The following is a 16,348-nucleotide window of genomic DNA, read 5'->3' as shown; positions in this document are numbered from 1 at the left end:
AATCCGCATAACTTTCAAGTTCACACAGATTAGGGAAGGCATAGGTTCAACCCATCGGGGCATCTTAGGAACATATATCATAAATTCCAAGAATAAATAACACAAGCTCGGTAGTAGAGTATGCTTGAGAAAGCAGAGGATACTATTTTCCAAAAGCATTATGTATCCAAGGAGAGGCTCACAAGCTTATTGAATATGCAGGACATTGTCGGATAAAATCCAAAAAAGGGGGTCTGGTGGTCCACAAGGGATCTGATGTGAGCCTCAATATCCAACCAGAGGAAGAAAGAATGCAAGGAGATCAGATTATAGAAACAACTGACTAACTCAAAGTTCAATTGCAAAGGAATTATGAATTCCAAGACAAGGGATCAGAAGCAATGCTCTGATTAGGGATGGATAGTTAGAATAGCCTTAGGGGTACAATCGATGGCGATTTGATTGATCGAGATTCAGGACATGTTAAAATGACGTCTGAGCCGGAAGGATGAATTCTAGGACCTGATTGAGGGTTGCGAGCATTTGCAACATATTGTATCAACGGACTCAAAATGATAATGAAAAAGGCTGACAATAAGATTACTAGACTTATGGTATTAACCATAATGCCAGCAAGCAGGCAATTCAAGAACAATAGGTTGTTGAGGATTTTCACAAGAACGAATGGTATTATGAAGACTTTTGTGAAGTACAAGAATCAACTGAGGGTGAGCGGATACTCGATAGGTGCACAAAGTTATCCGTAGGGGTATTCATATGACAAGAAACTGCAAGGCAGTAAGCTCAAAGGATTCTCGGAAAAGGAGAGCAGTTCAGGGCATCTTGTAATAACAAGATCAATGGGATAGAATGTAAGATTGGTAAGTGTGTGTGTAGTTACCCGTAAGGATATTTCGGTGGTAGGGAATTGCAAAGGCAACAGGCACAAAGTCTCGAGAGAAAATCGTCGAGTATCTTTAGAATCTTCTGATGCAGCAGGCGATCATCTGAAATAAGGGGCTCTCCGGGCGGATGTGATCACGAGATCCTAATGTTCGAGTTAGTAAAACCATTTAACCCGAATAGAAGAGAGATTAGGGTCCCAGAGTATAGACAAGGAGTAAAAGATCCTTACCACCCATATGGCGACATGGGTCCGTAAGACACACAGCCAATGTTAGTAAAAGTTTTTCAATGACTAGACTCAACTTCGGCCAAGGAGTTGGAAAGGGGGCTACCTACAGGCAGACGGCTCTGATACCAACTTGGGACGCCCTCGATTTGACCGTACACTAATCATACACGCAAATGTGTACGATCAAGGCCAAGGACTCACGGGAAGATATCACAACACAACTCTAGACACAAATTAAAATAATACAAGCTTTATATTACAAGCCAGGGGCCTCGAGGGCTCGAATACATAAGCTCGAATACACAAGAGTCAGCGGAAGCAACAATATCTGAGTACAGACATGAGTTAAACCAGCTTGCCTTAAGAAGGCTAGCACAAAAGAAACAACGATCGAAAAGGCAAGGCCTCCTGCCTGGGAGCCTCCTAACTACTCCAAGTCGTCAGCGGTCGTCACATAGTAGTAGGCACCCTCGGGGTAGCAGTAGTCTTCAGTGGTGTCGCCTGGCTCCTGGGATCCGTCATCTGGTCGCAACAATCAGGTATGGGGGAAAAGAGGTAGCAAAGCAGGCGTGAGTACTCATCCAAAGTACTCGCAAGACTTACTCCCTCCGGTCCTTTTTACTCTGCATATTAGAATTCTATGAAGTCAAACTTCACAAAGTTTGACCGTATTTATATGAAAAAATATCAACATCTGCCATGCTAAAGTTATACAATATGAAACTTTAAGTCATGACACATCTATTGATGTTGATTTCAGATTGTGAATGTTGGTACTTTTTTTATAAAGTTGGTCAAACTTTACGTGGCTTGACTTCAGTCAAATCTTATATGCGAACTAAAAAGGACCGGAGGGAGTACATCAGATCTAAACTAAGTATGCATCTGTATCAAAGGAAAATGGGTTGTATCTGTGGACTAAACTGCAGAATGCCAGAAGGGAAGGGGAAAGCCTAGCCTATCGAAGACTAGCATCTTCTGGAAACCACCATCTTGCAGCAACAGGAGGGAGTAGAGTAGCATAAAGTAAAGTAGTAGAAGTGTTATCAACCCCGGCCAGAGATCCTTTCTCGACTCCCTGCGAGAAAGCAATCCCAGAGCCATACTATCCAGTTATCATCTCATATCCAAGTCTCATCACAATCCATTTCTCATCACAAGTATCCAGTTCTAGTTGTATTGATCGGGATACAACTCCAAGTGTCCGTTACCGTAGGACAGGCTATCGATAGATGTTTTCTTCCCTGCAGGGGTGCACCAACTTACCCACCATGCTCACTTAACTCCGGCCGGACACACTTTCCTTGGTCATGCCCGGCCTCGGCCAAACAATACGCCGCAACCCGACCTAGGCTTAATAGAGAGGCCAGCACGCCGGACTAAACCTATGCCCCCAGGGGTCATGGGACATCTCCCCGGGAACTCATGCACGTTGCGTACGCGGCCGGTGAGCAGACCTAGCTACCTCCTTCAACAAGGTAGGTGCTTTCCAGTCCAACCCGGCGCACGCCGCTCAGTCGCTGACGTCTATTAAGCTTCGGCTGATGTATATGACGTAGAACGCCCATACTATGCCCACGTGATGGTTAGTGCTATCAGGCCAGAGGCCCCTCGGATCAAATATCCAAATCGTAGTGGATTAGGAACGCGCGGTAACGAGAAGAGATTCACGATCGATCCAGCAGCTGCTGGAGGCGCGGCGCGGCGGTGTGGCACTGGGCACGGTCGAGCGAGGTGGCAGGGCCGCAAGGGGGCAGTGCGGGGCGGCACCGGAGCACGGACGCGAGCGGGCGAGGCCGGGAGCGCGTCGAGCAGCAGTACGGGGCGGCGTAGGGGAAGGGGTAGGGGGAGATGGGGTCATACCCCGGTGCAGGGTCTCGTCGGCGAGGCGCGGGGAGGCAACAAGGACGCGGTAGGCGACGACGACGTTGGTCGGCGACAGCGAGGTAGAGGCCTCAGGCAGGTGACGCGCGACGGAGCCGACGTGGGAGAGGTGAGGAGGCGAGGCGATGATGGCTGGGCGGCGCGGGATCGAGCCCCTTCCCTGATCCATGACCAGGCGAGTGGGGTTCTGGGGAGGAGGACGAGGCAACGACAGCGAGGAAGGGGGGCGTCTCCGGGTGGCATGGTCGGCGATTGGCGGGATCGGGGGAATCGCCCCTCGATCCAGAAACGGTGCGGGGAGAGGGAGGAGGAGTGGGGAGTGGGGAATGATGGGAGTGGGGAAAGTGGGGATCGAGTGGGGGTTAGGGTTCGGGGAGGTGGCGTTATACGAGGGCGCCGGGTGGGCCGGTCGGACCTGGTGGGCCGCCTCGGCCATTTGGGCCAAGCCTAGAGGGGGAGGGAGCTTTTCCCTTTTGGTTTTTCTATTTTAATAAAACTTCTACTATTTCCTATTTAGTATAGATAGTAATTGATTTTTTTTTGTCGGAGCTCAAACTATGCATAAAAATGCTATGCAATATTCTAGGGCTGCACAAAAGTTTTTGAGGCAATTGCAAAGGTTGAGAAGATTGCTTAATTGAAAAGGCCCATTTAAATGCCTTTGGACGACTTATTGAATTCTTAGGAATTTATTTGTGAGTCAAATCAAGTTGGATTCAACTTGTCAAAGGTCAGGAGAATTTAGAGAATATTATGAACATTTTAGTTTGAATGTTCGAAAACTATTACCGTTCGACTTAATTTTAAATTTTGAATTCAAATAGGATGGAAGCAACACGAGGTTATCAACAGAAATCGTGGTGACATGGCAACATTAGTGGAAGGTTACTGTAGCTTAAATATCCGGGCGTCATACTAGGGTTACTTCTGATGGTTACTCTATTTATAGGATTTTTTGGCGTTGGTTTCACGTTAAGATGGGCCTCAAGGTGAGCACAACCCACCGGGGCAAGCCAGGCCCACCAGGCGCGCCCTAGTGGGTTGTGCCCTCCTCGTGGCTCTTCTGGCCTTCCCACGAAGCTTTGAGGGTCTCTTTTGTTCCAAAAATATCGTCAAAAAGTTTCAGCTCATTTGGAGAACTTTCACTTATGCACAAAAAACAACACCACGGTAGTTCTGCTGAAAACAGCGTCAGTCTGGGTTAGTTCCATGCAAATCATACCAAAACCATATAAAATTGTTGTAAACATGGCATGAATACTTCATAAATTATAGATACGTTGGAGACGTATCAGCATCCCCAAGCTTAATTCCTACTCGTCCTCGAGTAGGTAAATGATAAAAGAAATAATTTATGAAATGTGAATGCTAGCAAAGTGCATAATTTTGATCAATGATCATTTTAATCAGTTATCCTAGCATCACAACAACAGATCTTTCTCATTAAACTTATCATAATAAAGTAGCAATTTAAAACAGAATTTTTGTTGTGGAATGCTACCTATCATATTCATCATATACTCTTTTCTTTTGTAGCATATACATTTGGACTCGAATGATTCAAAGTAATAGTCTATAATTTTACATGAGGACATCAATACTCAAGCATATCACCAAGAAACCATCTCTTTCAAAATATCAACGCTAAAATAAGTTATCCCTAGCCCATCATGCTCAATCATTGATCCATTCATGAAACACACTCGCATATTAATTACACCCAATGCTCAAGTACGATTATAGTGCCCCCTAGTTGGTGCTTTATAAGAGAAGATGGAGACTCAAATTAAAAATAAAAATTGCATAAAGTAAAAGAAAGGCCCTTCGCGGAGGGAAGTAGGGATTTGTAGAGGTGCCAGAGCTCAAAGCGAAAATTGAGAGATAAAAACATTTTGAGAGGCATATTTTTATCACCAACGAAAATGACTTAGAGCTCCCCACACTTTCCATGCTAGATATATCATAGGCGGTTCCCAAACATAAAATAAAGTTTATTCCTTTTTCCACCATACTTTCACTTTCCATGGCTAACCATATCAACAGGTGCCCTCCATACCAACACTTTCCAAGGAATTTATTATTTGGCAACATAAAGTAAATTCATTTTTCATTTCGGGACTGGGCATCCCTAATACCTTTGCCTTACTCTCATGCAATGACAAGTGAATAAACTCTCATCGTGAGAATAACACGTCTAGCATGGAAAATATTGGCCACCCCTCACTGCTTCGCGAGCGGTACGAGCACACAAAAGAGAAATTTATTTTGAAAATTAGAGATGGCACATACAAATTTGCTTAGAACGGCAAAAGAATCCCGCATATAGGTAGGTATAGTGGACTCATGTGGCAAAACTGGTTTAAAGGATTTTGTATGCACAAGCACTTATCATACTTGCAAAATGAAGGCTAGAAAAAGATTGAGAAGCGACCAACCAAGAAACGAATAATCTCATAAGCGAGCATTGAGCATGATTAACACTGAATAAGGCACCACAAGTAGGATGTAATTTCATTGCACAACTATTGACTTTCGTGCTTGCATAGGAAATCACAAACCTTAACGCCAATATTCTTACTAAAGCATAATTACTCATTAACATGACTCACATATCACATCATCATATCTCAAAACTATTACGAGGAATCAAGTTTATTTTGTCTGATGATCTTCATGAAAGTTTTTTATTATATCCTTCTTGGATATCTATCACTTTGGAACTAATTTTCATGTATTGCTTTTGATAAGCTCAAACAAATATAAGTGAAGATCAAGCGAGTAGTTAAGTAAATAGGTAGCTATTTGAGGACTCTCTCTTACTCAAAAACTTTCAGATCTAAGTATTTTATTAAAATATCAAGCAAAAACAAAATAAAATTACATTCTAAGAATATCACACATCATGTGAAGAAGCAAAAACTTAGGCTCAACCGATACTAACCGATAATTGTTGAAGAAGAAGGTGGGATGCCTACCGGGGCATCCCCAAGCTTAGATGCTTGAGATTTCTTGAAATATTATCTTGGTATGCCTTGGGCATCCCCAAGCTTGAGCCTTTGTGTCTCCTTAGTTCTTCTCATATCACGTTTTTCCTAAATATCAAAAGCTTCATCCACACAAAACTCAACAAGAACTCGTGAGATATGTTAGTATAAACCAATGCAAAACCTTATCATTCTCTAATGTAGCAAATCACTAAAATTATTATTCAACATTGCATACTAAATGCCTCTGCATATTTAATACTCCTATCCTCAAATAGAATCATTAAACAAGCAAACATATGCAAACAATGCAAACATAACAGCAATCTGCCAAAACAGTACAGTCTATAAAGAATGCAAGAGTATCAATACTTCTTAAACTCCAAAGATTATGAAAAATTACCAAACTGTAGAAAATTTATCAGATCTTATTTTGCAAAAAGTTTCAACATTTTATCACATTCTGACTTTTCTAGGGAATTTTTGCAACATCGATAAACTTATTGTTTTGAAACATCAACTCATATACTTGCAAGATAAGCATGAAAAAGACTATACTTGACATTTTTATTGAAATAAAATATGCAAAACATTATTCTAAATAACATAAAGCAAATTCTAACAAAATAAAATAATGCTCCAAGCAAAACACATATGATGTGACGAATGAAAACATAGCTCCAAGTGAGGTTACCGATAATGTTGCAGACAAAAGAGGGGTTGCCTTCCGGGGCATCCCCAAGATTAGTTGCTTGGATATTCCATGAATATTACCTTGGGGTGCCTTGGTCATCCCCAATATTAGGGTCTTGTCAATCCTTATTCTCCTCATATCGACATCTCACCCAAAAATTGAAAACTTCAATCACACAAAACTTAATGGGACTTTGTGAGATAGGTTAGTATGATAAAGAGCAAACCATTTCACTTTTGATACTATCAAAGACAAGATTCATCATTTTTCTCACACAATCCCTACTGTAGCATATCATTTCCAGAATTTATATTGAGTAATATAAGCCATAGAAACTAGAAAACAAGCAAACTATCCATTGAAAACAGAATCTGTCAAAAATAGAACAGTCTGTAGTAATCTGTACTCCAACCATATTTATGGCATTCCAAAAATTCTAAAAAATAGGAAAACCTGGGTAAGTTGTTTATTAATCTTCTAAAAAAATCATAATTTTATCACGCTTCTGTTAAAAATGAGAATTGTTTTCCTGAGTGCAAAAGTTTCTGTTTTTCAGCAAGATCAAATCAACTATCACCGTAAGCCATCCCAAAGGTCTTACTTGGCACTTTATTGAAACAAAAGAAATAAAACATGATTACTACAGTAGCCTAATCATGTGAATACACAAAAACAGTAGGTAAAAGTGTTGGATTGTCTCCCAACAAGCGCTTTTCTTTAATGCCTTTTAGCTAGGCATGATGATTTCAATGATGCTCGCATAAAAGATAAGAATTGAAACATAAAGAGAGCATCATGAAGCATATGACTAGCACATTTAAGTCTAACTCAATTCCTAAGCATAGGGATTTTGTGAGCGAACAAATCATGGGAGCAAGAATCAACTATCATAGGAAGGCAAAATAAGCATAACTTCAAGATTTTCAACACATAGAGAGGAAACTTGATATTATTGACATATGTAGAAGCACATGTTCCTCTCTCATAGTAATTTTCAGTAGCATCACGAATGAATTCAACAATATAACTACCACATAAATCATTCTTTTCATGATCCACAAGCATAGACATTTCATTACTCCCCACATAAGCAAATTTATTCTCATCAATAGTAGTGGGAGCAAACTCAACAAAATAACTATCATGGGATTGAAAACTAACAAAGCCCGCGATACATCAAGATCGTGACATCTTAAGAACACAAGAGAGGGAGATTAAACACATAGCTACTGGTACAAACCCTCAGCCTCGAGGGTGGACTACTCCCTCCTCGTCGCGGTGGCCGCCGGGATGATGAAGATGGCCACCCGTGATGATTCCTCCCTCCAGCGGGGTGCCGAAACGGGGTCTAGATTGGTTTACGGTGGTTACAGAGCCTTGCGACGGCGGAACTTCTGATCTAGGGTTACTTCTGATGGTTTCTCTATTTATAGTACTTTTTGGCATTGGTTTCACGCTAAGATGGGCCTCGAGGTGAGCGCAACCCACCGGGGCAAGCCAGGCCCACCAGGCACGCCCTGGTGGGTTGTGCCCTTCTCGTGGCTCTTCTGGCCCTCCCATGAAGCTTCGGGGGTCTCTTTTGTTCCAAAAAAATCGTCAAAAAGTTTCAGCTCATTTGGAGAACTTCCATTTCCACACAAAAAGCAACACCACGATAGTTCTGCTGAAAACAACGTCAGTCCGGGTTAGTTCCATGCAAATCATACCAAAACCATATAAAATTGTTGTAAACATGGCATGAATACTTCATAAATTATAGATACGTTGGAGACGTATCAGTCGTGCAGCCTCAAGCCTCGTGAGGGCGGCATTCACCTCGCGAGAGAACTGCTTGAAGAGGCGGTTGGATGCGGGAGCCTGAGCTCCGCTAAGGATGGAGGCTATCGCATTAGGCTCCTGGTAGCCCCTAGCCCCCTCGTCATGCTGATTGTTGTTGTTCCTTCTTGGCAGTGGTGGTAGCAGTGGAAGGGCAGCGTTGCCCTGAGGGCGCGCCTCGTGAGGCTGATCGCACCAGGCGCCCTCACGAGGCTGGTCGCAACCACCATGTCGGGGGTTGCTGTTGAAGTTGTCCCATTGATAGTTGCCGCGGCCACCGCTGCGGTCGGCACTGCGGTCGTCCCGTTCCAATTGACGGCCCAAGCGCTCATCGCGGAGTGACTTGAGCTCTTGGCAGTCTTCGCTGTTGTGAGTGTGCACAATGTGGTAGACACAAAACTGGCGGTGGTCCTTCTCGGGCTCATCGCGGTCGTGGCCACGCTTCTGCTCGGGCTCCGCCACCAGCACGACGGGACCTTTGCGCTTGCCTCCTTATCCTTGGCCTTGCTATCATTGGGCGCCGCGTCGGGGTCGTTGTGGATGAAAAGGCAGTCCTCTTCAGCCTTGGCGCACTTGTTAGTGATGTTGAACAGTTCTAGTGCTGAGCTCAAATCATCGTTGATGGCGAGCTTCTTGCGCATCCTGATGTCCGTGATGCCATTGGAGAACGCCAAGATGATGGCCTCATCAGAGGCGCGCGGGATCTTGTGGCACACTTGACTGAAGCGCTGAATGTACTTGTAGAGGGTCTCACCAGGGCGCTGCTTCACGCGCCACATGTAACATCCCAATTTTTGATTTGGATGTTAATCATTAGGTCATCATATGCATCCATTATTTGTGCATTTTGAATTTGTTTTATTTGGACTTTTGATCCATGAAGCCTTAAGCAGCTCAAGGACCAATCCAGAGAGTTGGAGGTCTTCACAAAAATCCATTTTTGAATTTTCAAAATTGGTAAATTGGATCAAAGTGGTTTTATTCAAATTATTTTTCTAATTATTTCAAATAAATAAAATAATGAGAGAAGATAATAGTTTGACTTATTCAAAATAGTTACGAAATATTGGAAATTTAATTTTGAATAAAATTATTGTTATTTGAATTTTTTTTGAAATTTTATTCGGTTGAATTTTATTAAATGAGGGGAAAATTGCATTTTTAATAATTGCATTTTAGCCCAGAAAAATGTTCACATTGTCCCAAATATTAGGAGGGGATAGTGAAAATTATTTCTAGTATATTAGGATTTTTATTTTATTTTATTTTGGATTTTATTCGTGGCGTTATTTCAAAAAACTTTTTCGGACCGAGTGGGCCGAAGCCCAGCCGGCCCAGCACCGCGTCGCCCCGACCGAGTGTGGCTCCTGCCCGACACCGCCGTCGCGCCGCCATCGGCTTCCGTGCCGAGGTCGGACTCCCGCCGGCGCCTTCCCCTCCTCCAAGCCACCACCTCCCACGGCTCTTTATAAGGCCGAGGCCCCCGGCCCCCTCCTCCTCACATCGCCCGCCGCCGCCTCCTGCCGCCAAGTTGAGCCGCCGCACGCTGCTGCCCCGCTTCGCCGCCCCGCGCCGCTGGCCGCCATCGACACCGCCTAGCCGTCGACCCGCACCACCTCGCCCTCGCCAGAGTTTGCCGCCGCTGCCGGGTTTTTCCCGTCAAATCGGTATAAACCGAACCGCCAACCCATTTTTCGGTTTTTCTTTTTAGCCGATTTATTATTTAGGTTAGATGAGATAGCGAACGTTCGTTCTTTTAGATCTGCCAATGAACGCTTTCGTTCGTTAGTCTCTATTAGCAGACGCTCGTCCGATAGATTTTTCTTTTTCTATTTATTTTCGGCTAGGGACCTATCCGTAATAAGTTTCATTGTAGATTAGTCCCTAATCTTCAAACCCTCATTACTTTTTGCTCGTTTGTCCAAATCCAACGAAACCAACGCCAAATTCTTGTTACGTTCTCCTTTGTTTAGATAATCAACTTGAACATGTTTTTGAAAGTTTTAAAATTTGGTTTCAAACAGATGTATATTTGAACTTCTTTTGATCGTAGTTTGAGTTTCGTATCTCCAATTTGATTGATTCTTTTTGCAAATCGAAGATCCTCGCTTGTACTTTCTATTCGGATCTTTTTATTTGGTTTTACCTTTGCATATTATGCTTGAGTGATTATGTATGCTATTGTTTGTTTACAATAGAGTACCCGGCGTGCGAAGCTTGCTACTACGAATCTCTAGGGTTTCCCAATCGTCAGCAAGGCAAGTTACACTTTGATCATATCCCTTTATTACCCAATTTTTATGCATTAGTTTCAACCCTCAAACATTGCATGAGTAGAATTGTAAACAAGTGGTTATGGGTAAGTAGTTGATGAGGTAGGAACCTATTGTCTTTTTATCAACCCCGGGATTATACGCTACGTTCATATTACTTAGCCATGCTCATAGACGGTATTGGTATGTGAGTTTCATGCAAGTTGTGAGAGATTCTAACTAAGGCAAACTTAAGGTGGCTACTTTAATACACATCTAGGTGGATTGGTTGCGGGCACCTAGAGCAATCTAGTGTTGCCCTAGGATATCCCGGAGTACCTGTGTGATCATCCTATGAAATGCCACCCAGGCTCAAAGGGATCATAATATTATTCATGCTCAAAAACTTTCGTGTGCAGCCACAAGCCATTATGGGCTCTGGCATAGTTGAGTAAGTTGTGTGACCTCTTTCAGTGGTAGGCTAGCAGATGTAGGGGAAAGTAGGATGGTACTGTCTACCCAGAGTAAAGAGTTAATGCTTCAGAAAGACTATGCCTCGATCATCTGATCATGTATGTGGTCGAGTCTTGTGGGGAAAAGTGTGCAAACCTCTTTAGAGTGTATAAACTAATCATGGTTAGCCATGTCCCCGGTTATGGACATTTTGAGTATCTGGTATTTGAATTATTGATTGATCTCATCACTTACTTAATGAATTTGTTGGGTTATTAATATTATTTTGGGATTGAGTTGGAGGAACCTTCTCAATAATGACATAAAATTGGTAGTTAATTAAAATCTATTCCTTTGTTGTAGGGAAAAATTAGCTTTATGCAAATATTAAACTTAGAGCCTCCACCAGTCAAATATGCATGTAGTAATAGTTATTTTTGCATCATTATTCTCTATAGTTTGATCTTGCCAGCATATTCCATGTGCTGACCTACGCGGCTGCAACGTATCATGTTGCAGAATTTTCAGACGAAGAGTAAGGTGCGATAGGTCGTTGTCATGCACTTAGTTTTGCCGTGGAGTTGGATGGACTCATTTATCTTTGATGCTTCCGCAAGTTATTTAGATGGCCTTCAGCCATATTATTGTAATAAGTACTCTTTTGAGACACTCAATGTAATAAGTGTGTGATTGAACTCTGTTATAAATCCTCGAGTACTGTGTGTGTCAGCAATACCGATCCAGGGACGACACTTAAGCACAGAGACTACGGTCCATTGGGATCGGGTCGCTACAAGATGGTATCAGAGCACACGCTGACTGTAGGACGCGACCACTAGGAAAAGCCACTGGATACTCTTCTCTACTCATTTCTAACTCTTCTTTATTTCTACACTATAGATGTCGGACCCAAGGAACAAGTTCACTCAACCGGATGACGAGACCCCTTTCGGACGACACTTGAAGGAAGTCACTAGGTACCTGAACATCGGTATACCAAGCTTCACCGGAACCTTCACCGCCACTTTACTAGAAGAGAAGCGCTGGACGATACAAGTTCGTGTTCCAGGAATGACTTTTGCACCAATTACCGAGCCCATCGAGTTTTCTTTTGACGCACCAACCTGGAGTTTAGGAAAGCGTTGATACGTCTCCAACGTATCTATAATTTTTTTGGTTGTTCCATGCAATTATATATTCTGTTTTGGATGTTTAATGGGATTTATTATACACTTCTATATTATTTTTGGGACTAACCTATTAACCCAAGGCCCAGTGCAAATTGTTGTTTTTTTGCCTATTTCAGTGTTTTGCAGAAAAGGAATATCAAACGGAGTCCAAACGGAATGAAACCTTTGGGAACGTGATTTTTGGAACAAACGTGATCCAGAGGACTTGGAGTGGACGTCAAGAAACAACTGAGGAGGCCACGAGGCAAGGGGCGCGCCTACCCCCTAGGCGCACCCTCCCCCCTCGTGGGCCCCTCGTGGCTCAACCGACCTACTTCTTCCTCCTATATATACTCATATACCCTGAAAACATCCAGGAGCACCACGAAACCCTATTTCCACTGCCGCAACCTTCTGTACCCAAGAGATCCCATCTTGAGGCCTTTTCCGGAGCTCTTCCCGAGGGGGCATCGATCACGGAGGGCCTCTACATCAACTCCATGGCCCCTCCGATGATGTGTGAGTAGTTTACTTCAGACCTTCGGGTCCATAGCTATTATCTAGATGGCTTCTTCTCTCTCTTTGGATCTCAATACAAAGTTCTCCTCGATCTTCTTCGAGATCTATTCGATGTAACTCTTTTTGTGGTGTGTTTGTAGAGATCCGATGAATTGTGGGTTTATGATCAAGTCTATCTATGAACAATATTTGATTCTTCTCTAAAATCTTTTATGTATGATTGGTTGTCTTTGCAAGTCTCTTCGAATTATCAGTTTGGTTTGGCCTACTAGATTGATCTTTCTTGCAATGGGAGAAGTGCTTAGCTTTGGGTTCAATCTTGCGGTGTTCGATCCCAGTGACAGAAAGGGAAACGACACGTATTGTATTGTTGCCATCGAGGATAAAAAGACGGGGTTTATATCATATTGTTTCAGTTTATCCCTCTACATCATGTCATCTTACCTAATGTGTTACTCCGTTCTTATGAACTTAATACTCTAGATGCATGCTGGATAGCGGTCGATGTGTGGAGTATAATAGTAGTAGATGCAGGCAAGAGTCGGTCTACTTGTCATGGACGTGATGCCTATATACATGATCATGCCTAGATATTCTCATAATTATTCGCTTTTCTATCAATTGCTCGATAGTAATTTGTTCACCCACCGTAATACTTATGCTATCTTGAGAGAAGCCACTAGTGAAACCTATGGCCCCCGGGTCTATTCTCCATTATATTAATATTCTGTCAACAAGCTATTTCTATTACCTTTTATTTTGCAATCTTTACTTTTAATCTTTATTATAAAAATAACAAAAATATTATCTTGTCATCTCCATCAGATCTCACTCTCGTAAGTGACCGTGAAGGGATTGACAACCCCTTTATCGCATTGGTTGCGAGGTTCCTATTTGTTTGTGTAGGTACGAGGGACTTGCGTGTGGCCTCCTACTGGATTGATACCTTGGTTCTCAAAAACTGAGGGAAATACTTACGCTACTTTGCTGCATCACCCTTTCCTCTTCAAGGGAAAACCAACACAGTGCTCAAGAGGTAGCAAGAAGGATTTATGGCGCCGTTGTCGAGGAGTCTACGCACAAGTCAAGACATACCAAGTACCCATCACAAACTCTTATCCCTCGCATTACATTATTTTCCATTTGCCTCTCGTTTTCCTCTCCCCCACTTCACCCTTGCCGTTTTGTTCGCTCTCTTTTTCCGATTGCTTTTTCTTTCGCTTGCCCCTTGTATCCCGTGTGTCGTCATGGCTAGTCTTTTATCCACTCCTTTATCTCCCGAGAATGAAGTCCTTAATTTTAAACAAAGGGAGGGAGAAAATCTAAAAGATGCTTGGTACAGAATTTGTAATGCGCAAAATAGATCTATTAGGAAGCAATCTACTTCCGTTCTTATTCGCAATTTTTATGTAGGAATCACTCCTTGGAATAGATATATTCTTGGTACCATTACCGGAGTAAATTTCTTGGGTGGCCACATTTTTTATTCTTATAATGCTATGATAGATTTGTTTGGCACACCACCTCTCTTGGTTAATGGAACTATGTTAACTTTGGAACATGTTATGCAAAGGCTCGTAATTATTGAAAATAAAGTTGCCACTGTGGAATTGATTGAGAATTTGGATAAAAATATCCACAACAAAATTACCCAATATGGATCTAAGGTAGGAGTTACTATGAAAAGTTTTAAAGAAAAAGAACCCATAGTTAATGAAAGAATAGACCAAGATTCCGCTAGAATGGATAAACTTGAGGGTATTATTACCAACTTGGGGTCCGCTTTTTCTGCCGTAAGGAATACTCCAAATCCTCCTACCACCAAAGTTGCCAAATTAATGTATGTTCCTAAAAATAATGGTGAAACTTCTAGTAAGGAAAATGCGGATCTCAAATCCATAGGTGTTCACCCCAACTTTCTCGCTATCATTAAGGAACCTTTTGCTACAAATGATTTTCTTGATTTCTTGCCTAGGAGTTTAATCATTAATAGAAATAAGGAAACTCCTAAGGGTTATAAGTGTTCTATTGAAGAATTGCACACCAAAGATGATAATACTTGGATCTATCCTTGCTTTTATGCCTAGCTAGGGGTGTTAAACGATAGCGCTTGTTGGGAGGCAACCCAATTTTATTTTTGTTTCTTGCTTTTTGATTCTGTTTATTAATAAATAATTCTTCTAGCCTCTGTTTAGATGTGGTTTTATGCTTTTAATTAGTGTTTGTGCCAAGTAGAACCTTTGGGAAGACTTGGGGAAAGTCTTTGCGATCTTGCTGTAAAAACAGAAACTTTAGCGCTCACGAGATTTGCTGCCGTTTTTTACTGAAGAGTGCTATTTAGTTAATTATTTTTTAAGATGATTAATAGATAAATTCCTCACCTCCAGAAATTTAGTTTAGAATTTTTGGGGTTCCAGAAGTATTTGAAACCTACAGATTACTACAGACTGTTCTGTTTTTGATAGATACTGTTTTTCCTGTGTTGTTTGCTTATTTTGATGAATCTATGGCTAGTAATAGAGTTTATGAACCATAGAAAAGTTGGAATACAGTAGGTTTAACACAAATATAAATAAATAATGAGTTAATTACAGTACCTTAAGTGGTGGTTTGTTTTGTTTTACTAACGGAGCTCACGAGATTTTCTGTTTAAGTTTTGTGTTGTGAAGTTTTCAAGTTTTGGGTAAAAGATTTGATGGATTATGGAACAAGGAGTGGAAAGAGCCTAAGCTTGGGGATTCCCAAGGCACACCAAGGTAAAATCCAAGGACAACCAAAATCCTAAGCTTGGGGATGCCCCGGAAGGCATCCCCTCTTTCGTCTCCGTCCATCGGTAACTTTACTTGGAGCTATATTTTTATTCACCACATGATATGTGTTTTGCTTGGAGCGTCTTGTATGATTTGAGTCTTTGTTTTTTAATTTACCATAATCATCCTTGCTGTACACACCTTTTGAGAGAGACACACATGAATCGGAATTTAGTATAATACTCTATGTGCTTCACTTATATCTTTTGAGTTGGATAATTTTGCTCTAGTGCTTCGCTTATATCTTTTGGAGCACGGCGGTGGTTCTATTTTATAGAAATAATTGAGCTCTCATGCTTCACTTATATTATTTGAGAGTCCTTTAGAACAGCATGGTAATTTTCTTTGGTTATAAAATTAGTCCTAATATCATAGGCATCCAAGATAAAAACCTGAAAGTGCATTAAAAACTAAGAGAAGTTTGATACTTGATAGTTGTTTTGAGATATAAAGGTGGTAATATTAGAGGTGTGCTAGTTGAGTAATTGTGAAATTGAGAAATAATTGTGTTGAAGTTTGCAAGTCCCGTAGCATGCATGTATGGTAAATGTTGTGTGACAAATTTGAAGCATGAGGTGTTCTTTGATTGCTTTCCTTATGAGTGGCGGTCGGGGACGAGCGATGGTCTTTTCCTACCAATCTATCCCCCTAGGA

Source organism: Triticum urartu, chromosome 3 (assembly GCF_003073215.2).
Source record: "Triticum urartu cultivar G1812 chromosome 3, Tu2.1, whole genome shotgun sequence".
Classification (NCBI taxonomy): domain Eukaryota; kingdom Viridiplantae; phylum Streptophyta; class Magnoliopsida; order Poales; family Poaceae; genus Triticum; species Triticum urartu.
This window is presented reverse-complemented; position numbering follows the sequence as displayed.